This window comes from Phyllobates terribilis, unplaced genomic scaffold (genome assembly GCF_046119375.1).
Source record: "Phyllobates terribilis strain yellow unplaced genomic scaffold, ASM4611937v1 Scaffold_1__5_contigs__length_1240528914, whole genome shotgun sequence".
NCBI classification, from domain to species: Eukaryota; Metazoa; Chordata; class Amphibia; order Anura; family Dendrobatidae; genus Phyllobates; species Phyllobates terribilis.
In genome coordinates this window covers 518,771,036-518,790,789 of record NW_027362761.1, presented here as the reverse complement: position 1 = coordinate 518,790,789, position 19,754 = coordinate 518,771,036, and the positions used below count along the sequence as shown (strand labels likewise).

Here is a 19,754-nt window from a genome sequence, read left to right as displayed (position 1 = left end):
GTGTGCGCGCTATTAAGGTGAGTGAATGGTCACTGCTCCCCACGCACACAGTCCAAGCATAGGGAGCAGTGACTATTCAGGCACAGCATCTCACAGTGTGAGAGCGCATGGCAGTTATACCATGCGCGGCTCACACAGTGAGATCCCTGTCGGCAGCAAAGCGGGATGTTTATTTTTTTGTGTGCAGCGTGATGGGGATCAGGGGGTGCCAAGCATACCAGGATGAGGGGTGCCAAGCATACCAAGAAGAGGGATGAGGGGGGCCATACATACTAGGATGAGGGATGAGGGGTGCCATACTTACCAGGAGCCGCTCTGCAGGTAAAGTGTGCATGTGTCACCCCAGGCCGGATGCCACAAACATTAAAGGCTGTGTCTGAGAGCAGGAGGGAGGTTCCCTGGTCAGGGACCATTAGCATGCAGCACCTCCTGTCCCAGGCCAGTAGGGGGAGCAGGCTGCCCCTATAAAAGCTGGAACTGGGGCAGGGTTAGGAAGACCAGAATCCACTTCTGAAGTGTCCAGAAGGGTTCTCAGAGAAGAGGGACAGGTCAGCAGCAGCTGAGGAGTCCGTGAGGCAGAGGAGAGACTGCGAGCCAGGGACAGAGGCGACAAGAGCCGGTCCTGGCTGAGAGAAGTACACAACCGAACATTGGGGTCCGAGGCTGTCAGGGTTGCAAGCCCAGCAGCAGAGAACCAACCCACGAGGGATTTCAGGTCCCTTGGCCTAAGAAGCCTGGAGGCTCCCCCACACAGAGGGACCAGTACAGCAAGGAGAAGCAAAAGGTACCCAAGGCCCGAGTCGCAAGCCATACAGGCAAAGTACACGGCCAGCTCAGGGACGTGGGCTATTACACCACGAAAAGGGGGATAGTCAGCAAGAGCACAGAGAGAGAACGGTAGGCCTACACACTCACCCTGATCAGTGGGGCTCGCCCGAATGCTCTCAGATACCCAGGCCCATTCCTAACCGGTACTCCTGTTGGGTCAGTAAAAACATCTGCAATAAAGACCCTGGACTGTTTGAAGCGGACTCTGAACTCTTACTATTGCGGCCTGCACTATCACCCCCAGCATTCACCTACACTGCCCTGAGGCTACACTCTTCCCGTGGGGAGTTATCCTACCCCTGTGCTGCACACTAACACCAGCCTCAGCGGTCTGCCTTGCAGCGGCGGTTATCCCTGACCGCAATCCACAGGTGGCGTAGTCGGACATTCCCAAATCTATAAATAGACTGCCACAGCATTTGGTCTGACCACCCTGAGCCACGGGATCGGGTTGCCACTACTACCCCCAGCATCGCACAGAAGCCCGGTTCCGGGTGCCCCACGGCCCAGGGGGCGAGTCATGCGCGCTATTAAGGAAAATGAATATTCACTGCTTCCCATGCCCTTGGGCATGGGGAGCAGTGAATATTCATTTTCTTTAGTAGTGGGCATAGTGTAGGCTCCAGCAGATGGGTCATGCCTCCTGTGCCCCGCTCCTCTGCCGCTGCCGCTCCCCCCCACACCCTTTACCACCCACAGCCACAGTATATATATATATATACAGTGCCTACAAGTAGTATTCAACCCCCTGCAGATTTAGCTGGTTTGATAAGATGCAAATAAGTTAGAGCCTTCAAACTGCAAACGAGAGTAGGTTTTATGAACAGAAGCATAAATCTTACAAACCAAAAAGTTATGTTGCTCAGTTGCATTTTATTAAATTTTAAACATAAAAGTGTGGGTCAATTATTATACAACCCCTATGTTTAATATTTTGTGGCATAACCCTTGTTTGCAATTACAGCTAATAATCGTCTTTTATAAGACCTGATCAGGCCGGCACAGGTCTGTGGAGTTATCTTTGCCCACTCCTCCATGCAGATCTTCTCCAAGTTATCTGGCTTCTTTGGGTGTCTCATGTGGACTTTATTCTTGAGCTCCTTCCACAAGTTTTCAATTGGGTTAAGGTCAGGAGACTGACTAGGCCACTCCAACACCTTGACTTTTTCCCTATTGAACCAGGCCTTGGTTTTCTTGGCTGTGTGCTTTGGGTCGTTGTCTTGTTGGAAGATAAAATTACGACCCATCTTAAGATCCTTGATGGAGGAGCGGAGGTCCTTGGCCAAAATCTCCAGGTAGGCCGTGCTATCCATCTTCCCATGGATGCGGACCAGATGGCCAGGCCCCTTGGCTGAGAAACAGCCCCACAGCATGATGCTGCCACCACCATGCTTGACTGTAGGGATGGTATTCTTGGGGTCGTATGCAGTGCCATCCAGTCTCCAAACGTCACGTGTGTGGTTGGCACCAAAGATCTCGATCTTGGTCTCATCAGACCATAGAACCTTGAACCAGTCTGTCTCAGAGTCCTCCAAGTGATCATGAGCAAACTGTAGACGAACCTTGACATGACGCTTTGAAAGTAAAGGTACTTACAGGCTCGTCTGGAACGGAGACCATTGCGGTGGAGTACGTTACTTATGGTATTGACTGAAACCAATTTCCCCACTGCCATGAGATCTTCCCGGAGCTCCTTCCTTGTTGTCCTTGGGTTAGCCTTGACTCTTCGGACAAGCCTGGCCTCGGCACGGGAGGACACTTTCAAAGGCTGTCCAGGCCGTGGAAGGCTAACAGTAGTTCCATAAGCCTTCCACTTACGGATGATGCTCCCAACAGTGGAGACAGGTAGGCCCAACTCCTTGGAAAGGGTTTTGTACCCCTTGCCAGCCTTGTGACCCTCCACGATCTTGTCTCTGATGGCCTTGGAATGCTCCTTTGTCTTTCCCATGTTGACCATGTCTGAGTGCTGTTCACAAGTTTGGGGAGGGTCTTAAATAGTCAGAAAAGGCTGGCAAAAGAGATCTTTAATCCACACATGTGAAGCTCATTATTCTTGGTGCCTGAACTACTTCTTAATACTTTAGGGGGACCAAACAGAATTCTTGTGGTTTGAGGGGTTGAATAATAAATGACACTCTGAATTAACTTTTAACGTTTAAAAAAAAAAAATAAAAATAAAAATTTGCTGCAGTGCATTTCCCACTTCCAGGCTGATCTACAGTACAAATGTCACAAAGCCAAGTTAATTCCGCATGTGTCAACCAGCTAAATCTGCAGGGGGTTGAATACTACTTGTAGGCACTGTATATGTCGGACTATAAGATGCACCCCCACTTTCCTCCAAAATTTGGAGGAAAAAAGTGCGTCTTAATTTTTGGTTGCACACCCTTTATAAAAAATAACTGCAATCACTTCCTATAACCATCAACAAGCTTCTTACACCCCTCTCTCCACTAGAATTTTGGACTACTCTTCTTTTGCAAACTGCTCCAAGTCTCTCATATTTGAAGGGTGCCTTCTCCCAATAGAAATTTTAAGATCTCTCCACTGGTTTTCAAAGGGATTTACATCCAGACTCATTGCTGGCCACTGCAGAACTCTCCAGTGCTTTGTTTCCATCCATTTCTGGGTGCTTCTTATAGTATATTTGGGGTCATAGCCCTACTGGAATACCCATGACCTAGGATGCAAACCCAGCTTTTTGACACTGGGAACTACATCGCAACTCAAAATCCTTTGGTAATTTCCAGATTTCATGATGCCTTGCACACAGTCAAGGCACCCAGAGCCAGAGGCAACCCCAAAATATATTTGAACCACGACCATATTTGACTGTAGGTACTGTGTTCTTTTCTTTGTAGGCCTCATTCCATTTTCAGTTAACAGAATGATATGCTTTACCAAAAGGCTCTATCTTGGTCTCATCTGTCCAGAAGTCTCATTCCCAGAAGGATTTTGGCTTACACAAGAACATTTTGGCAAACTTTAGTCTAGCTTTTTTATGTCTCTGTGTCAGCAGTGGGGTCCTCGTGGGTCTTCTGCCATAGCGTTTCATTTCATTCAAATATATGAAATATATTTCATATATTATACGGATAGGCTGACACTGATTCACCCTGAGCCTGCAGAACAGCTTGAATTTCTATGGAATTTGATTGAGGCTACTTATCCACCATTTGGACTATCCTGCAATGCAACAACCTTTCATCAACTTTTCTCTGCCGTCCACATCCAGGGAGATTAGTTACAGCACCATGGGTTGTAAACGTCTTGATTATGTTGAGCACCTTGGACAAATGAAGGAGCTAGAGAGGTAAAAAACGTAAATAGGGTCTAATCCAAATTACTTATTTGATATTGAAACAGGATATGCTAACCTGATGTAGTTGAGGTTTGTACATTTTAAAGGTAATCAGCTTGCCATGGGTCATCAGACCGTACTGAAACATTAGGAGGAAGATGTGTGTGGAGTTTTTTTCCCATACTGCTGAGGATTGAAGAGATCCAGTACCAGCAAATATTTACAATGCTTTTTTAATTTGACACATTTCGAAGTATATCACACTTCTTCAGGAATAACCACATGCAAAACCTTTTTTTTTTTGTGTGTGGTTATTACTAAAGAAGAAGTGTGATATACTTTGAAATGTGTTGAATAAAAACTGCATTGATATTTGGGGTTACTGTTGATACTGTTGATATTTTTTTTTAATAATTTTGATTTTCAAGTCCTCAGACAGTTCTCTTCTCCTCTCTCTGTTCTCCATGCTTAGTGTGGAACACACAGACACACAATACAAAGATTGAGTCAACTTCTCCCCCTTTATCTGGTTTTAGGCATGTTTTTCATATTACCCACTCCTGTTTCTTGCCACCGGTGAGTTTGAATGTGCATCACATGCTTGAAACAAAGTTGTTCACCCACAATTTTGGAAAGGTGCCAACAATTTTGTCTGGAAAATTTTGGGGGGTTTGTGTGAAATTATGTCCAATTTCCCTTTTTTTCCTCTGTGTTTTTTTGTGTTGTTCTAATACACAAAAAGTAAATAAATATATGTATAACAAAAAATTTGTAATTGCAATAATGTTCTGGTAGAAAAACTTCATTTTCTGAAACAATTTCAAAGGTGCTAACACTTTCTGACATGACTGTCTGCCTCATGACACGAAAACATAAAACCATAGGAATCATATGCACAAACTTTATAGAGACAAATTGGCTCCTTGTGGTTACTTTGTGATCTGTACATGGCTTGTACCATGTTGGTAACAGATGGTTACCATGTATATAAGGTGAGACAGTTTAGATTGAGTGGCCCTTAAATACAACCAGATGTGGTCAGATCGGAAGTCACCGTACTTTCAGACATGTAATTATGCCCCCCTATGTAAGTGAGTAACAGAACATCGATCATCATACACTCTCACAGACCCTGAAAGCAGGTTTTGTTTGCTCGTTTCTCCAGCAACTGAAGGTATGTAATTTCCTAGACCTACACGAAGGACTCCTGTGATTGCATGTTGTTCATTTAGTTCCTTAGTGGATACATTACATGGAGCATGAAGGTAATTTTTCTGACCTTGAATATAAAAATTATAAAAACACTTTTTTTTTTTAAATTAAAGGGAACCTGACATGGCGGCATGTATCAGGCCATGCCATACATGCTTAACTCTGAAACATGGCAGCGTTTCAGAGAAAAACATATGTTAATAGCTGAGGGAGTCCAAGTCCTGGAGTGGTACCTGGTGACTACCTGCAGCCAAGTCTAGCCTCACCATCAGAGGCTCTAGAGAATACCCGGTAGTCACTTAGTCACGGCCCTGCAGTGTACGCCCGGCCCGTGGCGCAGCAGCTCCACACCCACCAGCATTACATATTGATATTATTCCTGCTGTAGTTAATGAAAACCGATATCCAGACCACACAGGGTCAAAAGGGGGCACATAAAAATCTGATCCAAAATGAATTGTCAAATTCCATTTATTGCGATTCATTGTGTAATGCGCCGCCTGTCATCCTATGTGATGTATATTTGGGAACAGTAACCACTTTACATTTTAGGACCTTAGTGTCAAGGTCGCAGATTTCAAACTCCCTTAACACGTGAATGTTAGCACTGATGTTATTTCCCATCGTGTGCGATTTATGTACCTTCTGCCTGCACTTCACCATTACACTACAACCATTATAACAACAGCTGGAATTCACTCAGAGACAATCAATGGCCATTCAAAATGTCACCATTACATGTCCATAAGAAGATTACAGACAAGTTCCACACAAACTATAGGGACTTGTTCTAAAGCTATAAAATAGCTGGATAGTTGTATGGCGCTTATAGGTTCAAGAAAACATAAGTCATATTATTGACATTACCGGTTTGTAGCTCTGATTTTATATAATATATATATATATATATATATATATATATATATATATACACACATACTGCTCAAAAAAATAAAGGGAACACTCAAATAACACATCCTAGATCTGAATGAATGAAATATTCTCATTTAATACTTTGTTCTGTACAAAGTTGAATGTGCTGACAACAAAATCACACAAAAATCATCAATGGAAATCTAATTTATTAATCAATGGAGGCCTGAATTTAGAGTCACCCCCAAAATTAAAGTGGAAAAACACACTACAGGCTGATCCAACTTTGATGTAATGTCCTTAAAACAAGTCAAAATGAGGCTCAGTATTGTGTGTGGCCTCCACGTGCCTGTATGACCTCCCTACAACGCCTGGGCATGCTCCTGATGAGGTTGCGGATGGTCTCCTGTGGGATCTCCTCCCAGACCTGGACTAAAGCATCTGCCAACTCCTGGACAGTCTGTGGTGCAACGTGACGTTGGTGGATGGAGCCAGACATGATGTCCCAGATGTGCTCAATCGGATTCAGGTCTGGGGAACGGGCGGGCCAGTCCATAGCTTCAATGCCTTCATCTTGCAGGAACTGCTGACACACTCCAGCCACATGAGGTCTGGCATTGTCCTGCATTAGGAGGAACCCAGGGCCAACCGCACCAGCATATGGTCTCACAAGGGGACTGAGGATCTCATCTCGGTACCTAATGGCTGTCAGGCTACCTTTGGTGAGCACATGGAGGGCTGTGCGGCCCTCCAAAGAAATGCCACCCCACACCATTACTGACCCACTGCCAAACCGGTCATGCTGAAGGATGTTGCAGGCAGCAGATCGCTCTCCACGGCATCTCCAGACTCTATCACGTCTGTCACATGTGCGCAGTGTGAACCTGCTTTCATCTGTGAAGAGCACAGGGCGCCAGTGGCGACTTCGCCAATCCTGGTGTTCTGTGGCAAATGCCAAGCGTCCTGCACGGTGTTGGGCTGTGAGCACAACCCCCATCTGTGGACGTCGGGCCCTCATACCACCCTCATGGAGTCGGTTTCTAACCGTTTGTGCAGACACATGCACATTTGTGGCCTGCTGGAGGTCATTTTGCAGGGCTCTGGCAGTGCTCCCCTTGTTCCTCCTTGCACAAAGGCGGAGGTAGCGGTCCTGCTGCTGGGTTGTTGCCCTCCCATGGCCCCTCCACGTCTCCTGGTGTACTGGCCTGTCTCCTGGTAGCGCCTCCAGCCTCTGGACACTACGCTGACAGACACAGCAAACTTTCTTGCCACAGCTCGCATTGATGTGCCATCCTGGATGAGCTGCACTACCTGAGCAACTTCTGTGGGTTTTAGAGTCCGTCTCATGCTACCACGAGTGTGAAAGCACAACCAACATTCCAAAGTGACCAAAACATCAGTCAGAAAGCATTGGTACTGAGATGTGGTCTGTGGTCCCCACCTGCAGAACCACTCCTTTATTGAGGGTGTCTTGATAATTGCCAATAATTTCCATCTACTGTATTGTCTATTCCATTTGCACAACAGCATGTGAAATTGATTGTCAATCAGTGTTGCTTCCTAAGTGGACAGTTTGATTTCACAGAAGTTTGATTTATTGGAGTTATATTCTATTGTTTAAGTGTTCCCATTATTTTTTTGAGCAGTGTATATAATATATACACACACACACATACACCATATAGATGTGTGTATGTACATACACATATATATATATATATATATATATATATATATATATATATATATATATACACATACATACAGTACAGACCAAAAGTTTGGACACACCTTCTCATTTAAAGATTTTTCTGTATTTTCATGACTATGAAAATTGTACATTAACAGTGAAGGCATCAAAACTATGAATTAACACATGTGGAATTATATACTTAACAAAAAAGTGTGAAACAACTGAAAATATGTCTTATATTCTAGGTTCTTCAAAGTAGCCACCTTTTGCTTTGATGACTGCTTTGCACACTCTTGGCATTCTCTTGATGAGCTTCAAGAGGTAGTCACCGGAAATGGTCTTCCAACAATCTTGAAGGAGTTCCCAGAGATGCTTAGCACTTGTTGGCCCTTTTGCCTTCTCTCTGCGGTCCAGCTCACCCCAAACCATCTCGATTGGGTTCAGGTCTGGTGACTGTGGAGGCCAGGTCATCTGGCGCATCACCCCATCACTCTCCTTCATGGTCAAATAGCTCTTACACAGCCTGGAGGTGTGTTTGGGGTCATTGTCCTGTTGAAAAATAAATGATGGTCCAACTAAACGCAAACAGGATGGAATAGCATGCCGCTGCAAGATGCTGTGGTAGCCATGCTGGTTCAGTATGCCTTCAATTGTGAATAAATCCCCAACAGTGTCACCAGCAAAGCACCCCCACACCATCACACCTCCTCCTCCATGCTTCACGGTGGGAACAAGGCATGTAGAGTCCATCCGTTCACCTTTTCTGCGTCGCACAAAGACACGGTGGTTGGAATCAAAGATCTCAAATTTGGACTCATCAGACCAAAGCACAGATTTCCACTGGTCTAATGTCCATTCCTTGTGTTCTTTAGCCCAAACAAGTCTCTTCTGCTTGTTGCCTGTCCTTAGCAGTGGTTTCCTAGCAGCTATTTTACCATGAAGGCCTGCTGCACAAAGTCTCCTCTTAACAGTTGTTGTAGAGATGTGTCAGCTGCTAGAACTCTGTGTGGCATTGACCTTGTCTCTAATCTGAGCTGCTGTTAACCTGCGATTTCTGAGGCTGGTGACTCGGATAAACTTATCCTCAGAAGCAGAGGTGACTCTTGGTCTTCCTTTCCTGGGGCGGTCCTCATGTGAGCCAGTTTCTTTGTAGCACTTGATGGTTTTTGCAACTGCACTTGGGGACACATTCAAAGTTTGCCCAATTTTTCGTACTGACTGACCTTCATTTCTTAAAGTAATGATGGTCACTCGTTTTTCTTTACTTAGCTTCTTTTTTCTTGCCGTAATACAAATTCTAACAGTCTATTCAGTAGGACTAACAGCTTTGCATCCACCTGACTTCTGCACAACACAACTGATGGTCCCAACCCCATTTATAAGGCAATAAATCCCACTTATTAAACCTGACAGGGCACACCTGTGAAGTGAAAACCTTTTCCGGTGACTACCTCTTGAAGCTCATCAAGAGAATGCCAAGAGTGTGCAAAGCAGTCATCAAAGCAAAAGGTGGCTACTTTGAAGAACCTAGAATATAAGACATATTTTCAGTTGTTTCATACTTTTTTGTTAAGTATATAATTCCACATGTGTTAATTCATAGTTTTGATGCCTTCAGTGTGAATGTACAATTTTCAAAGTCATGAAAATATAGAAAAATCTTTAAATGAGAAGGTGTGTCCAAACTTTTGGTCTGTACTGTATATATATATATATATATATATATATATATATATATATATATATATATATATATATATATATATACACATACATATGCAGTGCATTGTGAAAGTATTTGGCCCCCTTGAGCTTTTCTACCTTTTGCCAAATTTCTGGCTTCAAACATAAAGATATAAAATTCTAATTTTTTTGGGAAGAATCAACAACAAGTAGGACACAATTGTGAAGTGGAATGAAATTTATTGGATATTTTAAACTTTTTTAACAAATTAAAAACTGAAAAGTGGGGCGTGCAATATTATTCGGCCCCCTTGAGTTAATACTTTGCAGCTCCACCTTTTGCTGCGATTACAGCTGCAAGTCGCTTGGGGTATGTCTCTATCAGTTTTGCACATCCAGAGGCTGAAATTCTTGCCCATTCTTCCTTGCAAAACAGCTCGAGCTCATTGAGGTTGGATGGAGGGCGTTTGTGAACAGCAGTTTTTAGCTCTTTCCACAGATTCTCGATTGGATTCAGGTCTGGACTTTGACTTGGCCATTCTAACACCTGGATATATTTATTTTTGAACCATTCCATTGTAGATTTTGCTTTATGTTTGGGATCATTGTCTTGTTGGAAGATAAATTTCTGTCCCAGTCTCAGGTCTTTTGCAGACTCCAACAGGTTTTCTTCCAGAACGGTCCTGTGTTTGGCTCCGTCCATCTTCCCATCAATTTTAACCATCTTCCCTGTCCCTGCTGAAGAAAAGCAGGCCCTAACCTTGATGCTGCCACCACCATGTTTGACAATGGGGATGGTGTTTTGAGGGTGATGAGCTGTGTTGCTTTTACGCCAAACATATCATTTTGCATTGTGGCCAAAAAGTTTGATTTTGGTTTCATCTGACCAGAGCACCTTATTCCACATGTTTGGTGTGTCTCCCAGGTGGCTTGTGGCAAACTTCAAACGAGACTTTTTATGGATATCTTTGAGAAATGGCTTTTTTCTTGCCACTCTTCCATAAAGGTCAGATTTGTGCAGTGTACGACTGATTGTTGTCCTATGGACAGACTCGCCCACCTCAGCTGTAGATCTGTGCAGTTCCATCCAGAGTGATCATGAGCCTTTTGGCTGCATCTCTGATCAGTCTTCTCCTTGCTCGAGATGAAAGTTTAGAGGGACGGCCGTGTCTTGGTAGATTTGCAGTGGTCTGATACTCCTTCCATTTCAATATGATCGCTTGCACAGTGCTCCTTGAGATGTTTAAAACTTGGGAAATCTTTTTGTAATCTGGCTTTAAACATCGCCACAAAAGTATCTCGGACCTGCCTGGTGTGTTCCTTGGTCTTCATGATGCTCTCTGCACTTGAAACAGAACCCTGAGACTATCACAGAGCAGGTGCATTTATACGGAGACTTGATTACACACAGGTGGATTCTATTTATCATTACCAGTCATTTAGGAGAACATTGGATCATTCAGAGATCCTCACTGAACTGCTGCACTGAAAGTAAAGGGGCCGAATAATATTGCACGCCCCACTTTTCAGTTTTTAATTAGTTAAAAAAGTTTAAAATATCCAATAAATTTCGTTCCACTTCACGATTGTGTCCCACTTGTTGTTGATTCTTCCCAAAAAAATTTGAATTTTATATCTTTATGTTTGAAGCCAGAAATGTGGCAAAAGGTAGAAAAGTTCAAGGGGGCCAAATACTTTCACAATGCACTGTATGTATATATACACATACATACATATATACACATATATGTATATGTTCTTATATGTGTCTAAATATGTATTTATTTCTATGGAGCTTCAGATGTAAGCACTTAACCCCTTAACAACATCTGACGTACTAATATGCGTCTGTGCCCTGGGACTTAAGAGCCAGACCCGTATTAGTACGTCATGGCGATCACGTGTGCACACAGGCTGTGCGGGCGCGATCGCCGCCGGGTGTCAGCTGATTGTCACAGCTGACACCCGATACTATGTGCAGGGAGCGGTCCTGCACCGCTCCCAGCACATTAACCCCCGCGATGCTGCGATCGAAGTCGATCGAAGTCGATCGCAGCATTGCGGGGGCAAGGGGAGGTGATCGCAGATACTCACCTCCTCTTCCGGCTTCCAGCGCTGTCTGCAAAGGCTTCCCGGGTGTTGCCATGACGACCCGATGTCGTCATGGCAACATCCGGGTCACCAGACAGCAGGAAGATTGTTTGGACATGCGCAGTGCATCTCCAAACAATCTTCTCCCTTTCCAGCGCTGACAGCCTGCATGGCACAGGGATGGTGCTGCATTCCTGTGCCATGCAGGCGATCAGAATAAAAAAAGTGAAAGTCCCACAGTGGGACAAAGTAAATAAGTATATAAACTTTCAGAAAGTGGAAAAGAAAAAAAAAAAATTGCAAAAATATTTAAAAAAAATAAAAAAAATAATCCACCAAAAATAAAAATATAATGTACCCATCAATAAATATTATTATAAAAAAAAAAAAAACAATAAAAGTACACATATTTGGTATTGCTGCCTCCAAAACAACCTGACCTATAAAACTGTCCCACTAGTTAACCCCTTCAGTGAACACGGTAAAAAAAAAAAAAAAAAAAACCGAAGCAAAAAACAATGCTTTATCACCATACCGCCAAACAAAAAATGGAATAACACACGATCAAAAAGACAAATATAAATAAAAATGGTACCGCTGAAAACGTCATCTCGTCCCGCAAAAAACAAGCCAACATACAGCTCCATCAGCCGAAAAATAAAAAAGTTATAGCTCTCAGAATAAAGCTATGCTAAAAAATAATTTTTTCTATAAAATTGCTTTTATTATGTAAAAGTGCAAAACATAGAAAAACGATATAAATGTGGTACCGCTGTAAACGTACTGACCCGAAGAATAAAGCTGCCTTATCAAATTTACCACACGCGGAACAGAATAAAAAAAAAAAAAAAAAAACAATTCCTGAATTTTTGGTTTTTGTTTATTCTGCCTCCCAAAAATCGGAATAGAAAGCGAACAAAAAATGTCACGTGCCTGAAAATGGCACCAATAACAACGTCAACTCATCCCGCAAAAAAAGAGCCGTCACATGACTGTCTGCCAAAATCTGGAAAAATTATAGCTCTCAAAATATGGCGATGCAAAAACTAGATTTACAAAAAATGCGTCATTTAGTGTGTGACAGCTGTCAGTCATAAAAACCCCATATGATTCTGGTATTGCTGTAATCACACCGACCCGAAGAATAAAGTCGTCTAATCACTTATACCGCACGAGGAACGGCGTCAAAAATAAACTCTTGGGTTAGGATTGGGCTAGGGTTAGGGCTGGGTTTGGGGTTGGGGTTGTGCTAGGGTTAGGGTTGTGCTACGGTTAGGGCTGGGGTTGGGGTTAGGGTTGGGGTTAGGGTTGTGATGGGGTTGGGATTTTTTTCAAAAGTAAGGAAAAAAAGATGACGATATGGCGACTAGTGTTGAGCGCAAGTGCTCGCTACTTGAGTTTGCATTGGGTGCTCTGGTATGCATTGAGTATCGTGGGTATTTGAGTGACATGCTCGAGTCTCTGCCCCATATGCTTCGCGGCCAAAAAAACTTTACGGGGATTGCCTGCCATGCACGAGCGATCCCCGCATGTTTTTTTTTGGGTGTCTAATAACCGTGAAACATGCGGAGCAGGGACTCGAGCATGTCACTCGAGCACACGCTGTACATGGTGCATACCTGAGTACCCGATGCAAACTCAAGTAGCGAGCACTTGCGCTCAAGACTAATGACAACTTATTCAATATGATGACCTAATGTAAACAAATTCTGTGTCGTACCGCTGGGTTCAAAATGTTCACTATACACCTTAATGAAATCCTTGAGGGGTATAGTTTCCAAAATGGGGTCACTTGTGGGGGAGCTCCACTGTTTAGGCACATCACGGGCTCTCCAAACGCGACATGGTGTCCGCTAACAAATTGAATGGAAAATCGGCTCAAATTGTTAGCGGACGCCATGTTGTGTTTGGAGAGCCCCTGTGTGCCCAAACATTGGAGCTCCCCCACAAGTGACCCCATTTTGGAAACTAGACCCCCCAAGGCACCTATCTAGATGCATAGTGAGCCCTTGGAACCCCCAGGTGCTTCACAAATTGATTCATAAAAATGAAAAAGTGAAAAAAAAAACACTTTTTCATTTTTATGAATCAATTTGTGAAGCACCTGGGGGTTCCAAGTGCTCACTATGCATCTAGATAGGTGCCTTGGGGGGTCTAGTTTCCCTACCGATGTAAAGTAGACATGTGGGAAATGTTATTTATTAACTCTTTTGTGTGACATATCTCTCTGATTTAAGGGCATAAAAATTAAAATTTTGAAAATTGCAAAATTTTCTAAATTTTCGTCAAATTTCCGTTTTTTTCATAAATAAACGCAAGTGATATCTAAGAAATTTTACCACAATCATGAAGTACAATATGTCACGAAAAAACAATCTCAGAATCAGGGGGATCCGTTGAAGCGTTCCAGAGTAATTACCTCATAAAGTGACAGTGGTCAGAATTGTAAAAATTGGCCTGGTCATTAACGTGCAAACCACCCTCGGGACTTAAGGGGTTAAAGAGTAATAATCACCTTCATTTTTATTTCATAAATCAGTAGTATATATGAAAATAAGTAACTTTGTAATATGTCTTATTAGAGGAATCTGTTTCTTTTTCCTCCTGGACTTACCATTCATTCTCAATTCGTGGATACAAACTGTATTCAGTGATGAGAAATCTTCTCATTAATGAAATAGGAGATGGCAGTCGGTGCTTGTACAATTCTATGGAGAGGGTGGGGGGGGCAGAGGCAGACTCAGACATTCCCCAGCTAGTTCCATAGAACTTTACAAGCACCAACTGTCATCTCTTATCTCAGTAATTGGAAAATTAGTCTTCATTGAAGACAGATTTCACCGGTGAATCAAAGAAGCACTCCGATCAAAATTGTTATCCTCTTAATATATTGCAGCCATTATATTATATAGCACTGTGCACTTACAATTTATCACTTTGCCTTTCTACCCAGATAATTCTTCTCTTTCGGTTACAGAGCAGCATTCAAAATTCTGCCAGGTGATGAAAAATGACACAATCAAATATTTTTTACATTATTAAATGGACTCCTATGTAATAAATATATTTGGAAATAAGACAAAAAAATGGCAACACGTGATCTTGGGCTCCAAAAATAAAATGTATTGTAGTTCCCCTGTAACAAGTCTTATTTGTAAATGCTGGTGAATTACGTGGTTGCAGACTGACATTTGGGATGGCTCAGGTACCAGGAATCCGGTGTAACTGTTACACATGCTCCCTTTATCCTCTGTCTCTGACAAACACTTCAATGAGAATGTTTGCCCTGGCATTTACAGATAGATAACAGCCTTAAAGTCTTCTGGCTATAGTGACCTGTTCAGACATTGCACCATTTAGGTGGTAAAAACATTCTTCTTTCCTATCATGCCATATTGCATTAATTCCTTGAAAAGTATCTGAAGGGTTTACAAACTACCTGACAGCAGTTTTGAATAAGTTGAGGGGGGGCTGTTTTTAAAATGGGATCACTTTGGGGTTTATTCCAATATATCGGCTCTGTACAGTCACTTCAAAACTGAATTGGTCTGTAAAAAAAATAAGCCTTGTAAATTTCATTGAAAAAAAATGAAAAATTGCTATTAAATTTTAAAGAATATTTTAAAGATGCTGCTAATGAAAAGCCTGACATGAACGAAATGCTATTTACTAACTATTTTGTGTGGCATGACTATCTGAAGTAAAAATTAGTTAAAAATTTTGGCAAATTTCTGATATTTTTATAAATAAACGTAAAACATTATCGACCTAAATTAAGTATTAACAAAGTATCATGTGTCACGAAAAAAACAAAAACAACGATTCTCAAAAATCACTTGGATATGATGAAACATTCCAGAGTTATTGCCACATAAAGTCACAGTGGTCAGGTTTGAAAAATTTGGCCTGGTCACTAAGGGGTTAAATGATGACAATAATATAAATAAATATATAAATCAATGAAGCAAATAGAGATGGACAGAACCCCGGGTCCAGGTCTGGTCTCTCTAAACGTGGACTGGAGCTGCACGAATTTCCGAGCCTTCTGGGCTCCTTGGTGCAGCGTTTGTACCGGTAGCCTGGTGTGATGTCATCTGTGCGCCATCCTGACATCATGCCAGCACAGCAAAATATAACAAGAGCCCGGGATCCCAGAAAGTCGGGAAATTTTCACAGATCCTGTCCATGGCCAGAGAGTGTAGATCTGGACCGTGAAGCTTTCCGGACATCTCTAGAAGAAAAATATAATATGTGCTCACAGCAGAACATGCAATATGTGTGGATTAGGTTCTGTACTTGATGCTTTTATATGTTCCATATGCTTCAATGAATGAGCTGTTCTTGGACTCGTTTGTAAGACCTTGGATTTGTACTGTGTAATTTATAATACAGTAAAGTGCACTCAGCAAAATATCAATCTAAGCCTGTCACACAGTAAGTCAATGACAGGGAAGGCGGATCAAGTTGGAATTTGATGGTAACAAGCACTAATCGTTTTTCATCATCTGCCCATTTTCCGATCTACTTAAAACCTCTTAACAACACAATCCTTGGCTCGTTCTAGACATATATCCACCCAACCAACCCATCTGCGGTGCATAGAAATAGCTACTCTGTCGTTCTGTTCATAAGTCTTGCGTCTACATTCTGCTCTAATGGGGAGTTTCTTACACACACTGTACAAAGGGGTTGTACAAGTAAAAAAAAACTAATCCACAGCACTCCAAATCTGATTCAAAATATACATAGGCCCCAGTCCATCATTGGCAGGTTTTTCATCAATTCCCTTTCTTTTTTTGTCTTGTGGTATTAGTTGCCGATTGTGGCGCCAAATTCACCAAAATAGCAAACAAGATTCATAAATTTGGCGCAAAGTCGAAACAAGAAGTTTTTTTCCTGTCGTGAACTGCTTTTGGCGCCAAAAGTCACACAAAATTTGCCAAGTTGCGGGCGTCATGAAAAATACACTATGGGAAAACTCGAAAGAAACTGTAACAAATTTTATTGCTTTTTAAAAAGTCGTATTCGATGAATCGGCCGAAAACATCTGGAATCACTAAACGTCAGCCACAAAGCGGATAGCAAAACTAAAAAAAACAGGCAAGTACATATAAAATAGACTTCAAAATAAATAAAATAATGAAGTAGGTGAAAATAAAACAAAAAAGGTGCAAAACACAAAAAAACAGTAAAAAAAAAAAAAAGCGCAAAGACAATGATGAATCGGCACCCAGGTACATGCTATGTTTTGAACATTAAGGGTCCTTTGTAAATAAAGCATGCTGATTAAAATAATTGATTTAATGATTTTTCCTACGAACTCACCAAAATAAAAAATAAAAAACATGATGAATTAATTCTCTAATACATCCCAAATCAGTCAAACATTTAACTTATCTCCAGCCAGGCGCCTAAACTTTATTTTATACTGAATATTGTTGACAGCCAATCTAAAATAAAAGCCAAACTAAAAGTAAAATGTTCCCATGTATTCTACAGCTCAGATAGATGAGGATGCAGCTGCTTGTAAAGGGTTAAAGTGCAAGAAGAGGACATAGCTGCTTGTAAAAGATGAATCTGAGTCTCTTACTACATATTGTACACGGACAGACGCAACACACTGGGAAGGAAGTGTTTCTTGCCTTCTCCTGCTGCTAAATAATACACAGCAATCCAGCTTTCAATTCTTCTTAAATAATTATTATGTCCAGCATGAATTCATGAATTAAAAAAGTAACACATGTCTCTGAGTTTCCATGCTCTACCCTTAAACTGTGATATCTCCCTGGTTAAACGCAGGAAATCTCACACGGCTGTCAAAATAGTCAGGCAGTGGAGCATCTGGCTTCAGTTTCCTTAAAGGTCCAGAGGTCTTCTCAATAAATTTAAAAGGATTTTTTTTAGTTTCCTTAGTAATATAACTTTGAGAAATGTTTTATATTTTGCTCCTTGATGTTTTGCAAAATGTTATAATTCCTCTTAAAAGGGATATTCCCAAAATCGTGATTTATCCTTATTTATAGGGTAAGGAATTACCTACTGTTGGCTCACTGAGGGCAGAGCTCAGTCTTGAATATAACACTCCATGATGAACCTTTGTAGAACTGGTTCCTGGGTTCCAGAGCCCCATTCTCAAAATCGTTGGGGGTCCCAGCAGTCGGACCCCCTGTCATCAGTAAATTACCTCTAGTGGACAGAGGATAACTTACGATTTTGGGAATAAGGATTTAACGCCTGTTAAATCTTATAATCCAAAACTCCAAAAACTAAGTTGATAACTTGCTTAACCAGAGCCTAGACATGATTCCCGTCAGAGCGAGAACACCGTCCATAAATAAGATCCAGAACAGAATAATAATATTGGCATTATTACCAAGCTTATTTCTGATCCACCATGAAAAGCTGCTCATTATATCGAATGTTTATCTTAGTTACTATATCATATGGCCGTTTTACTCTATGACATTTCCGTTCTTCACTCGGAGTTAATTCTTAGCCCTAAGCAATACTTTTCTACAATGCCTCCTGTCATCCTGCCAAAAACCACTACTGTCTGAGTACATTAGCTAGCAAAATCTCCTTCCGAGTGACTCAGCTATTCGGCAAGTGCCATGCAGGACATGATTTTTCATTACACATCAGGTATGACCAGATAACCGATGACCCTATTAAAATCTATAATATGTAATATTAGCATTGTGTAATCTGATAAGGGTTAATCTAATAGAAAGCAATAAAGTAACTTTATCATTAAACTCTTATAAAGTTACAAACGATTCGTTTTGCAATGCCAGCGAATAGTATACTTGGAAGTAGAACTAACCAAAAAGCTCTATGCATCACAAAGTACTTGGCCAGGGCCCCACAATGATGGTGTCACAGCTGTACTAAAACTGTAGGTTATGTGCAAGCTCATTGTTTCACTATAGGGAAAAAGTTCAGAGTTCAGTGCCTGTCACCTATGACTTTTTCCCTACTAGGGACACATTCATGGTTGTGGTAACCAATCATGTTATCAAGACAATTTTATAGCTGTTTAGATAATAGAGAATGATTTTGTTATGCTGGAAAACCAGATAAGAGAATGAACATATACACCCCTGATTTCATAAAAGTTGGAAAAATGTCTAATCTTCACCTTCTGTTCTGCGCTATGTTCAACTGTGAATAAAATATGAGACTTTAAGAGATTTCCAAATTATTGCATTCTTGTTTTCTTTACATTTTACACAACTTTTATAGAATAATAATACACCACCATAAATACACTCCTCAACATCAAAACTGCAACACCAAGAAGGAAAAGTTGTGGAATCATGGAAATCACAGGATCGAAAGACATGTTAAAGTGAAGCAGGGGCAGCATGCATCAGGCACTGGCTGTATGAACACAGTCAGGTATGTTTGTCTCTGAAACTCTGCAGCGTTTCAAAGAAAAACATACTTTAGAAGCCGCCATGGACCAAGTCGTGCTGGAGACTTGTCGGACATGCGGGTCCCCAGCAGCTTCTCTGCGCTCACTGCTCTGGATTGAAAGATATCTCCCTATATGCGAACGCAGAGACCTGTGAATTCAGGGCAGTGGGCAAGAAGAAGCCACCAGGGACCCACTTGTCTGACAAGTCATCAGCGCAACCCAGTCCCGGGCGGCTTTTAAAGTATGTTTTTCTCTGAAATGCCACAGTGTTTAAGAGTCAAAAATGCATGGCTGAGATCATACAGCCAGTGTCGGATACATTCCTATGTATTGGGACTCATGTATTAGCTGCCAAGATCTCTTTAATGATATGCCAATGATAACAAATGTTAACAAAATTCTCAAAGCATCCTGATTTATTCAGTATAAGCAGCAGGTACAGAAATACATCACACACCTTTCCATGCTAACAGTGAGGTTATTAATAGTTGTCTGAGAAATGTTATGCCACGTTGAATGCACTTGGGCATGCAAATCAAGATCAGCTGCAGGCAGCACTCTTTGCATTTGTTGACCAATGACATTCCAGATGTGCTTGATGGGAGAAAAAGTCCAGAGATGCTGCAGGCTAAGCCATGCAGGCTACTCACATTAGC

The 19,754-nt window shown here is 41.8% G+C and overlaps 1 protein-coding gene across 5 annotated transcripts in view; it reads right to left on the bottom strand.

Moving 5' to 3' along the window:
• Positions 1-19,754, bottom strand: part of GHR (growth hormone receptor) — a 421,312-nt gene that overhangs the window by 245,633 nt on the left and 155,925 nt on the right. The window lies entirely within an intron of this gene.